Source organism: Phyllobates terribilis, unplaced genomic scaffold (assembly GCF_046119375.1).
Source record: "Phyllobates terribilis strain yellow unplaced genomic scaffold, ASM4611937v1 Scaffold_13__5_contigs__length_258822181, whole genome shotgun sequence".
NCBI lineage: Eukaryota > Metazoa > Chordata > Amphibia > Anura > Dendrobatidae > Phyllobates > Phyllobates terribilis.
In genome coordinates this window covers 162,570,163-162,581,615 of record NW_027362773.1, presented here as the reverse complement: position 1 = coordinate 162,581,615, position 11,453 = coordinate 162,570,163, and positions in this window count along the sequence as shown.

The following is an 11,453-nucleotide window of genomic DNA, read 5'->3' as shown; positions in this document are numbered from 1 at the left end:
GGATCTGTGCTGTTACCGTACCCACATCCCGGGTCCATGGTCCTCTATCATGTCAGCAAATGTCACGGGTGGAACTATCAGAGCCAGGATCCGAGCCCCAACCACAGGCCGCCTGGTCCTGATGGTGCCGTACACATTGGATTAATATCATCAAAAGTCGCCATAGCCAAAGGGCCTGTTCACATGCTGCGTTTTTTGCAGCACGTTTTTCAAGGGTAGAAAACACTGCATTTTACATTACCAGTAAACAGTGAGAATGAAGGATATTGCACATCCCCCAATGCACCAATTCATCAAATTGTTTTTGCCAAAAAACTGTAGGAAATATCACAATTTTTTTCTGCAAAAAAACACAGACATGTGAACAGCCACAAAAACTATATGTACAAGTCCGAAAGAACAAAGGATCTCTTACAAAAGTAATAGCAAACTTTATTAAACACATAGTTCACATAAAATCATTAAAGGGGTTTCCACCGCACGTCACAGCTCAGTATCCAGGGCGCTTTCCATCTTTCCTCTGCATTCATTGACGTGCGGTGAAACCCCGCACAGCCCATCAATCATGGGGGTGCGCATCACGGGGTCACTTCTGCGTGAATCCTTAACTTGACGTGACATCAGCGGATGTCAGAGGAGCCTGCAGCCGGGGGTCATGTGATACAGACTGAGCAGTCAGCACCCCCACAGAGGCAACAAGCGGTATTTACCAAAATACTTCTTTCCAGTGTTTAAATCGATGGGGGCGTCATTTATTCTAGTGGACAACATCTTTACATTAGCACTAAGCACTTTATAGGTTGTATGTTGTCAGGGAATCCAGGGGCAACACCGAGGAGATCACACAATATCTGACTGTTCCCGTTACTCTGTCCGTATTTCGTCAGGGATTCGCGAGCACACGATCCCGACTACTCACTACGGAACTATCGTCAAGCGAGAAGAAAGCGTATGGTGTCACACTTCCGGATTCCAAAGCATGGAATATGTGTATACGCCCTGTACGGTTACTGCCAGCTTCACAATAGCCCAATTATTATTATTCGCTGCCACCACCGGCCGAGTTTGAAATATAATACAGGCCTGGCCGGAAGCCTGTGTTCTGGTAGCGAATATGGCTTAGGGGGAGGGAATGATTACAGAGCAAAAGAAAAAGGACTATTACATTTTATATTTAATCCAAAAGAGAGGCAGTGCTTAGGAAAAATATACAAATATTTTACAAAAGAGGACAATACAATACATATACAGTTACACAAAATAATAAGGATTAAAGCAGAAACTTACTATAAGATCGCTGAGACAATTCAATACAGATGGAGGGGAGACACTCTGCTTGATTAGACTGCTATCCTATCGAACAGGATCCTTTGCTATAATAAATATATACTCCCAGCAATGAATATGGATCAGTCTTCAGTTGAATCTTTTATTCTGAAGAGGGGACCTGCCCACACGCCCCTTGTGCTGACATCATGTGGGCTGTGCTCCACCCTTCATATTTTTATTAAAAACTCTAACTTTTTTTGATAACTCCTCACTGGTTGATCATAGAGGCCCGAAAGTGATACCACTTTTTCCGTTATGAATTTACCTTTCCATAGAGACTAAACATGGCATAGTTGAGGTCCGCTATTTTGATACTTTGGTGCCAAAGCCCCCAGGAGGGTCTTACAGCGACGGGAAAATATGCATATTGTTCCCTAGCTGACCCTGTCACTAAAAATATAGGTCAAATTATTATTAGAATTATGGAACTTGAGATATTCCATATTTCGTATCGGCTCCGGCCGTCTGCCAGACCTCTGTTAAATTGCCTTTGACGTCCTGGGAATAGAACTTCCTCAGCTACATGTAAATTGTGGCAAGTCTGTGTCTAATTATCACCTGCCAGGGGGAAATACACTCATATGTTGATTGGGGTTTGTAGCACCTTCTGTGCCAGCATTTGTTTACAAGTCACTTCTGCTGTAGGTGATAATTTGCATACAGACAGATGGTCGATTGTCAGCTCTTGTCTTGTGACAAATGGTGAGCTGAGGCCACGCCCTCTAGTGGGACATGCCCATTGGCCGTCCGCATCACTAAACGGGGCGCGGCCTTGGCTCAATACAAGTGTATGGAGCGAGGCGGCACCGACTGGCCGGGGGTGTGTATATGTCATACATAGCCTCCAGTCCCGCTCAGAAACCGGCGGATCCCTGCAGCGCACAGTGCGCGCCTTGGGGGGGGGGGGGATTCATAAGTCTGCGATCACACAGAGTGACTGAAGATTTATCGGTTTTGACCAGACTACCCCTTTAACACCATTTGATCTTTAGATGGGTCTGCAGGTTTCTTAAAGTCACTGTTTAGTGGGTGTATTATAAATACCCTATTGAAATGCTACAATTCTAGGCACTCCGGCGTCAGTTTTCTTTTGTTCTTCTGTTTACATCACCTTCATGTTTTAATAATTTTATGTAAACTGTGTTTAATAAAGTTTGCTATTATTTCAAATTATTTTTGTAAGAGGTCCTTTGTTCTTTTGGACTTGTGTGTGTGTGTATATATATATATATATATATACAGGTGCTTCTCACAAAATTAGAATATCATCAAAAAGTTAATTTATTTCAGTTCTTCAATACAAAAAGTGAAGCTCCTATATTATATAGAATCATTACACACAGAGGGATCTATTATATAGAGTCATTACACGCAGAGGGATCTATTATATAGAGTCATTACACGCAGAGGGATCTATTATATAGAATCATTACACACAGAGGGATCTATTATATAGAGTCATTACACGCAGAGGGATCTATTATATAGAGTCATTACACGCAGAGGGATCTATTATATAGAGTAATTACACACAGAGGGATCTATTATATAGAGTCATTGCACACAGAGGCATCTATTATATAGAGTCATTACACACAGAAGGATCTATTATATAGAGTAATTACACACAGAGGGATCTATTATATAGTGTCATTACACACAGAGCCATCTATTATATAGAGTCATTACACACAGAGGGATCTATTATATAGAATCATTACACACAGAGGCATCTATTATATAGAGTCATTACACACAGAAGGATCTATTATATAGAGTCATTACACACAGTGATCTATTATATAGAGTCATTACACACAGAAGGATCTATTATATAGAGTCATTACACGCAGAGGGATCTATTATATAGAGTCATTACACACAGAGGGATCTATTATATAGAGTCATTACACGCAGAGGGATCTATTATATAGAGTCATTACACACAGAGGGATCTATTATATAGAGTCATTACACACAGAGGGATCTATTATATAGAGTCATTACACACAGAGCGATCTATTATATAGTCATTACACACAGAGTGATCTATTATATAGAGTCATTACACACAGAGGGATCTATTATATAGAGTCATTACACACAGAGTGATCTATTATATAGAGTCATTACACACAGGGATCTATTATATAGAGTCATTACACGCAGAGGGATCTATTATATAGTCATTACACACAGAGGGATCTATTATATAGAGTCATTACACGCAGAGGGATCTATTATATAGAGTCATTACATGCAGAGGGATCTATTATATGGAGTCATTACACACAGAGGGATCTATTATATAGAGTCATTACACGCAGAGGGATCTATTATATAGAGTCATTACACACAGAGGGATCTATTATATAGAGTCATTACACACAGAGCGATCTATTATATAGAGTCATTACACACAGAGGGATCTATTATATAGAGTCATTACACACAGAGGGATCTATTATATAGTGTCATTACACACAGAGGGATCTATTATATAGAGTCATTACACGCAGAGGGATCTATTATATAGTGTCATTACACACAGAGGGATCTATTATATAGAGTCATTACACACAGAGGGATCTTTTATATAGAGTCATTACACGCAGAGGGATCTATTATATAGAGTCATTACATGCAGAGGGATCTATTATATAGAGTCATTACACGCAGAGGGATCTATTATATAGAGTCATTACACGCAGAGCGATCTATTATATAGAGTCATTACACACAGAGTGATCTATTATATAGAGTCATTACACACAGGGATCTATTATATAGAGTCATTACACACAGAGGGATCTATTATATAGAGTCATTACACACAGAGGGATCTATTATATAGAGTCATTACACACAGAGGGATCTATTATATAGAGTCATTACACACAGAGGGATCTATTATATAGAGTCATTACACGCAGAGGGATCTATTATATAGAGTCATTACACGCAGAGGGATCTATTATATAGAGTAATTACACACAGAGGGATCTATTATATAGAGTCATTACACACAGAGGCATCTATTATATAGAGTCATTACACACAGAAGGATCTATTATATAGAGTCATTACACACAGAGGGATCTATTATATAGAGTCATTACACACAGAGGCATCTATTATATAGAGTAATTACACACAGAGGGATCTATTATATAGTGTCATTACACACAGAGTGATCTATTATATAGAGTCATTACACACAGAGCGATCTATTATATAGAGTCATTACACACAGAGTGATCTATTATATAGAGTCATTACACACAGGGATCTATTATATAGAGTCATTACACACAGAGGGATCTATTATATAGAGTCATTACACACAGAGGGATCTATTATATAGAGTCATTACACACAGAGGGATCTATTATATAGAGTCATTCCACACAGAGGGATCTATTATATAGAGTCATTACACGCAGAGGGATCTATTATATAGAGTCATTACACGCAGAGGGATCTATTATATATAGTCATTACACGCAGAGGGATCTATTATATAGAGTCATTACACACAGAGGGATCTATTATATAGAGTCATTACACGCAGAGAGATCTATTATATAGTCATTACACGCAGAGGGATCTATTATATAGAGTAATTACACGCAGAGGGATCTATTATATAGAGTCATTACACGCAGAGCGATCTATTATATAGAGTCATTACACACAGAGGGATCTATTATATAGAGTCATTACACACAGAGGGATCTATGATATAGAGTCATTACACGCAGAGGGATCTATTATATAGAGTCGTTACACGCAGAGGGATCTATTATATAGAGTCATTACACGCAGAGGGATCTATTATATAGAGTCATTACACGCAGAGTGATCTATTATATAGAGTCATGACACACAGAGGGATCTATTATATAGAGTCATTACACACAGAGGGATCTATTATATAGAGTCATTACACAGAGCGATCTATTATATAGAGTCATTACACAGAGGGATCTATTATATAGAGTCATTACACACAGAGGGATCTATTATAGAGTCATTACACACAGAGGGATCTATTATATAGAGTCATTACACGCAGAGGGATCTATTATATAGAGTCATTACACGCAGAGTGATCTATTATATAGAGTCATTACACACAGAGGGATCTATTATATAGAGTCATTACACACAGAGGGATCTATTATATAGAGTCATTACACACAGAGGGATCTATTATATAGAGTCATTACACACAGTGATCTATTATATAGAGTCATTACACACACAGGGATCTATTATATAGAGTCATTACACACAGAGGGATCTATTATATAGAGTCATTACACACAGAGGGATCTATTATATATAGTCATTACACACAGAGGGATCTATTATATAGAGTCATTACACACAGTGATCTATTATATAGAGTCATTACACACACAGGGATATATTATATAGAGTCATTACACACAGAGGGATCTATTATATAGAGTCATTACACGCAGAGGGATCTATTATATAGAGTCATTACATCCAGAGGGATCTATTATATAGAGTCACTACACGCAGAGGGATCTATCATATAGAGTCATTACACACAGAGGGATCTATTATATAGAGTCATTACACGCAGAGGGATCTATTATATAGAGTCATTACACACAGAGGGATCTATTATATAGAGTCATTACACACAGAGCGATCTATTATATAGAGTCATTACACACAGGGATCTATTATATAGAGTCATTACACACAGAGGGATCTATTATATAGTGTCATTACACACAGAGGGATCTATTATATAGAGTCATTACACACAGAGGGATCTATTATATAGAGTCATTACACACAGAGGGATCTATTATATAGAGTCATTACACACAGAGGGATCTATTATATAGAGTCATTACACGCAGAGGGATCTATTATATAGAGTCATTACACGCAGAGGGATCTATTATATATAGTCATTACACGCAGAGGGATCTATTATATAGAGTCATTACACACAGAGGGATCTATTATATAGAGTCATTACATGCAGAGGGATCTATTATATAGTCATTACACGCAGAGGGATCTATTATATAGAGTAATTACACGCAGAGGGATCTATTATATAGAGTCATTACACGCAGAGCGATCTATTATATAGAGTCATTACACACAGAGGGATCTATTATATAGAGTCATTACACACAGAGGGATCTATGATATAGAGTCATTACACGCAGAGGATCTATTATATAGAGTCATTACACGCAGAGGGATCTATTATATAGAGTCATTACACGCAGAGGGATCTATTATATAGAGTCATTACACGCAGAGTGATCTATTATATAGAGTCATGACACAGAGGGATCTATTATATAGAGTCATTACACACAGAGGGATCTATTATATAGAGTCATTACACACAGAGGGATCTATTATATAGAGTCATTACACACAGAGGGATCTATTATATAGAGTCATTACACACAGAGGGATCTATTATATATAGTCATCACACACAGAGGGATCTATTATATAGAGTCATTACACACAGAGGGATCTATTATATAGAGTCATTACACGCAGAGGGATCTATTATATAGAGTCATTACACGCAGAGGGATCTATTATATAGAGTCATTACACGCAGAGGGATCTATTATATAGAGTCATTACACACAGAGGGATCTATTATATAGAGTCATTACACACAGAGGGATCTATTATATAGAGTCATTACACAGAGCGATCTATTATATAGAGTCATTACACAGAGGGATCTATTATATAGAGTCATTACACACAGAGGGATCTATTATATAGAGTCATTACACACAGAGGGATCTATTATATAGAGTCATTACACGCAGAGGGATCTATTATATAGAGTCATTACACGCAGAGGGATCTATTATATAGAGTCATTACACGCAGAGTGATCTATTATATTGAGTCATTACACACAGAGGGATCTATTATATAGAGTCATTACACACAGAGGGATCTATTATATAGAGTCATTACACACAGGGATCTATTATATAGAGTCATTACACACAGTGATCTATTATATAGAGTCATTACACACACAGGGATCTATTATATAGAGTCATTACACACAGAGGGATCTATTATATAGAGTCATTACACACAGAGGGATCTATTATATAGAGTCATTACACACAGAGGGATCTATTATATAGAGTCATTACACACAGTGATCTATTATATAGAGTCATTACACACACAGGGATCTATTATATAGAGTCATTACACACAGAGGGATCTATTATATAGAGTCATTACACGCAGAGGGATCTATTATATAGAGGCATTACATCCAGAGGGATCTATTATATAGAGTCATTACATGCAGAGGGATCTATTATATAGAGTCACTACACGCAGAGGGATCTATCATATAGAGTCATTACACGCTGAGGGATCTATTATATAGAGTCATTACACACAGGGATCTATTATATAGAGTCATTACACACAGAGGAATCTATTATATAGAGTCATTACACGCAGAGGGATCTATTATATAGAGTCATTACACGCAGAGGGATCTATTATATAGAGTCATTACACACAGAGCGATCTATTATATGAGTCATTACACACAGAGCGATCTATTATATAGAGTCATTACACACAGAGGGATCTATTATATAGAGTCATTACACACAGAGGGATCTATTATATAGAGTCATTACACGCAGAGGGATCTATTATATAGTGTCATTACATGCAGAGGGATCTATTATATAGAGTCATTACACGCAGAGGGATCTATTATATAGTGTCATTACATGCAGAGGGATCTATTATATAGAGTCATTACACACAGAGGGATCTATTATATAGAGTCATTACACGCAGAGGGATCTATTATATAGAGTCATTACACACAGAGGGATCTATTATATAGAGTCATTACACGCAGAGTGATCTATCATATAGAGTCATTACACACAGAGGGATCTATTATATAGAGTCATTACACGCAGAGGGATCTATTATATAGTCATTACACACAGAGGGATCTATTATATAGAGTCATTACACACAGGGATCTATTATATAGAGTCATTACACACAGGGATCTATTATATAAAGTCATCACACACAGAGTGATCTATTATATAGAGTCATTACACACAGAGGGATCTATTATATAGAGTCATTACACACAAAGGGATCTATTATATAGAGTCATTACACGCAGAGGGATCTATTATATAGAGTCATTACACGCAGAGCGATCTATTATGTAGAGTCATTACACGCAGAGGGATCTATTATATAGAGTCATTACACGCAGAGAGATCTATTATATAGAGTCATTACACGCAGAGGGATCTATTATATAGAGTCATTACACGCAGAGGGATCTATTATATAAAGTCATTACACGCAGAGGGATCTATTATATAGTCATTACACGCAGAGAGATCTATTATATAGAGTCATTACACACAGAGCGATCTATTATATAGAGTCATTACGCACAGAGGGATCTATTATATAGAGTCATTACACACAGAGCGATCTATTATATAGAGTCATTACACACAGAGGGATCTATTATATAGAGTCATTACACACAGAGGGATCTATTATATAGAGTCATTACACACAGAGGGATCTATTATATAGTGTCATTACACGCAGAGGGATCTATTATATAGAATCATTACACGCAGAGGGATCTATTACATAGAGTCATTACACACAGAGGGATCTATTATATAGTGTCATTACACGCAGAGGGATCTATTATATAGAATCATTACACGCAGAGGGATCTATTACATAGAGTCATTACACACAGAGGGATCTATTCTATAGAGTCATTACACACAGAGCGATCAATTATATAGAGTCATTACTCACAGAGGGATCTATTATATAGAGTCATTACACACAGAGGGATCTATTATATAGAGTCATTACACACAGAGCGATCTATTATATGAGTCATTACACACAGAGCGATCTATTATATAGAGTCATTACACACAGAGGGATCTATTATATAGAGTCATTACACACAGAGCGATCTATTATATAGAGTCATTACACACAGAGCGATCTATTATATAGAGTCATTACACACAGAGCGATCTATTATATAGAGTCATTACACACAGGGATCTATTATATAGAGTCATTACACACAGAGGGATCTATTATATAGAGTCATTACACGCAGAGGGATCTATTATATAGTGTCATTACATGCAGAGGGATCTATTATATAGAGTCATTACACGCAGAGGGATCTATTATATAGTGTCATTACATGCAGAGGGATCTATTATATAGAGTCATTACACACAGAGGGATCTATTATATAGAGTCATTACACGCAGAGGGATCTATTATATAGAGTCATTACACGCAGAGGGATCTATTATATAGAGTCATTACACGCAGAGTGATCTATCATATAGAGTCATTACACACAGAGGGATCTATTATATAGAGTCATTACACGCAGAGGGATCTATTATATAGTCATTACACACAGAGGGATCTATTATATAGAGTCATTACACACAGGGATCTATTATATAGAGTCATTACACACAGAGGGATCTATTATATAAAGTCATCACACACAGAGTGATCTATTATATAGAGTCATTACACACAGAGGGATCTATTATATAGAGTCATTACACACAAAGGGATCTATTATATAGAGTCATTACACGCAGAGGGATCTATTATATAGAGTCATTACACGCAGAGCGATCTATTATGTAGAGTCATTACACGCAGAGGGATCTATTATATAGAGTCATTACACGCAGAGAGATCTATTATATAGAGTCATTACACGCAGAGGGATCTATTATATAGAGTCATTACACACAGAGGGATCTATTATATAGAGTCATTACACGCAGAGGGATCTATTATATAGTCATTACACGCAGAGAGATCTATTATATAGAGTCATTACACACAGAGCGATCTATTATATAGAGTCATTACGCACAGAGGGATCTATTATATAGAGTCATTACACACAGAGCGATCTATTATATAGAGTCATTACACACAGAGGGATCTATTATATAGAGTCATTACACACAGAGGGATCTATTATATAGAGTCATTACACACAGAGGGATCTATTATATAGTGTCATTACACGCAGAGGGATCTATTATATAGAATCATTACACGCAGAGGGATCTATTACATAGAGTCATTACACACAGAGGGATCTATCATATAGAGTCATTACACACGGAGTGATCTATCATATAAAGTCATTACACACGGAGCGATCTATTATATAGAGTCATTACACACAGAGGGATCTATTATATAGAGTCATTACACACAGTGATCTATCATATAGAGTCATTACACACGGAGCGATCTATTATATAGAGTCATTACACACAGAGGGATCTATTATATAGAGTCATTACACGCAGAGGGATCTATTATATAGAGTCATTACACGCAGAGGGATCTATTATATAGTCATTACACGCAGAGAGATCTATTATATAGAGTCATTACACACAGAGCGATCTATTATATAGAGTCATTACGCACAGAGGGATCTATTATATAGAGTCATTACACACAGAGCGATCTATTATATAGAGTCATTACACACAGAGGGATCTATTATATAGAGTCATTACACACAGAGGGATCTATTATATAGAGTCATTACACACAGAGGGATCTATTATATAGTGTCATTACACGCAGAGGGATCTATTATATAGAATCATTACACGCAGAGGGATCTATTACATAGAGTCATTACACACAGAGGGATCTATTATATAGTGTCATTACACGCAGAGGGATCTATTATATAGAATCATTACACGCAGAGGGATCTATTACATAGAGTCATTACACACAGAGGGATCTATTATATAGAGTCATTACACGCAGAGGGATCTATTATATAGAGTCATTACACGCAGAGGGATCTATTATATAGAGTCATTACACGCAGAGTGATCTATTATATTGAGTCATTACACACAGAGGGATCTATTATATAGAGTCATTACACACAGAGGGATCTATTATATAGAGTCATTACACACAGGGATCTATTATATAGAGTCATTACACACAGTGATCTATTCTATAGA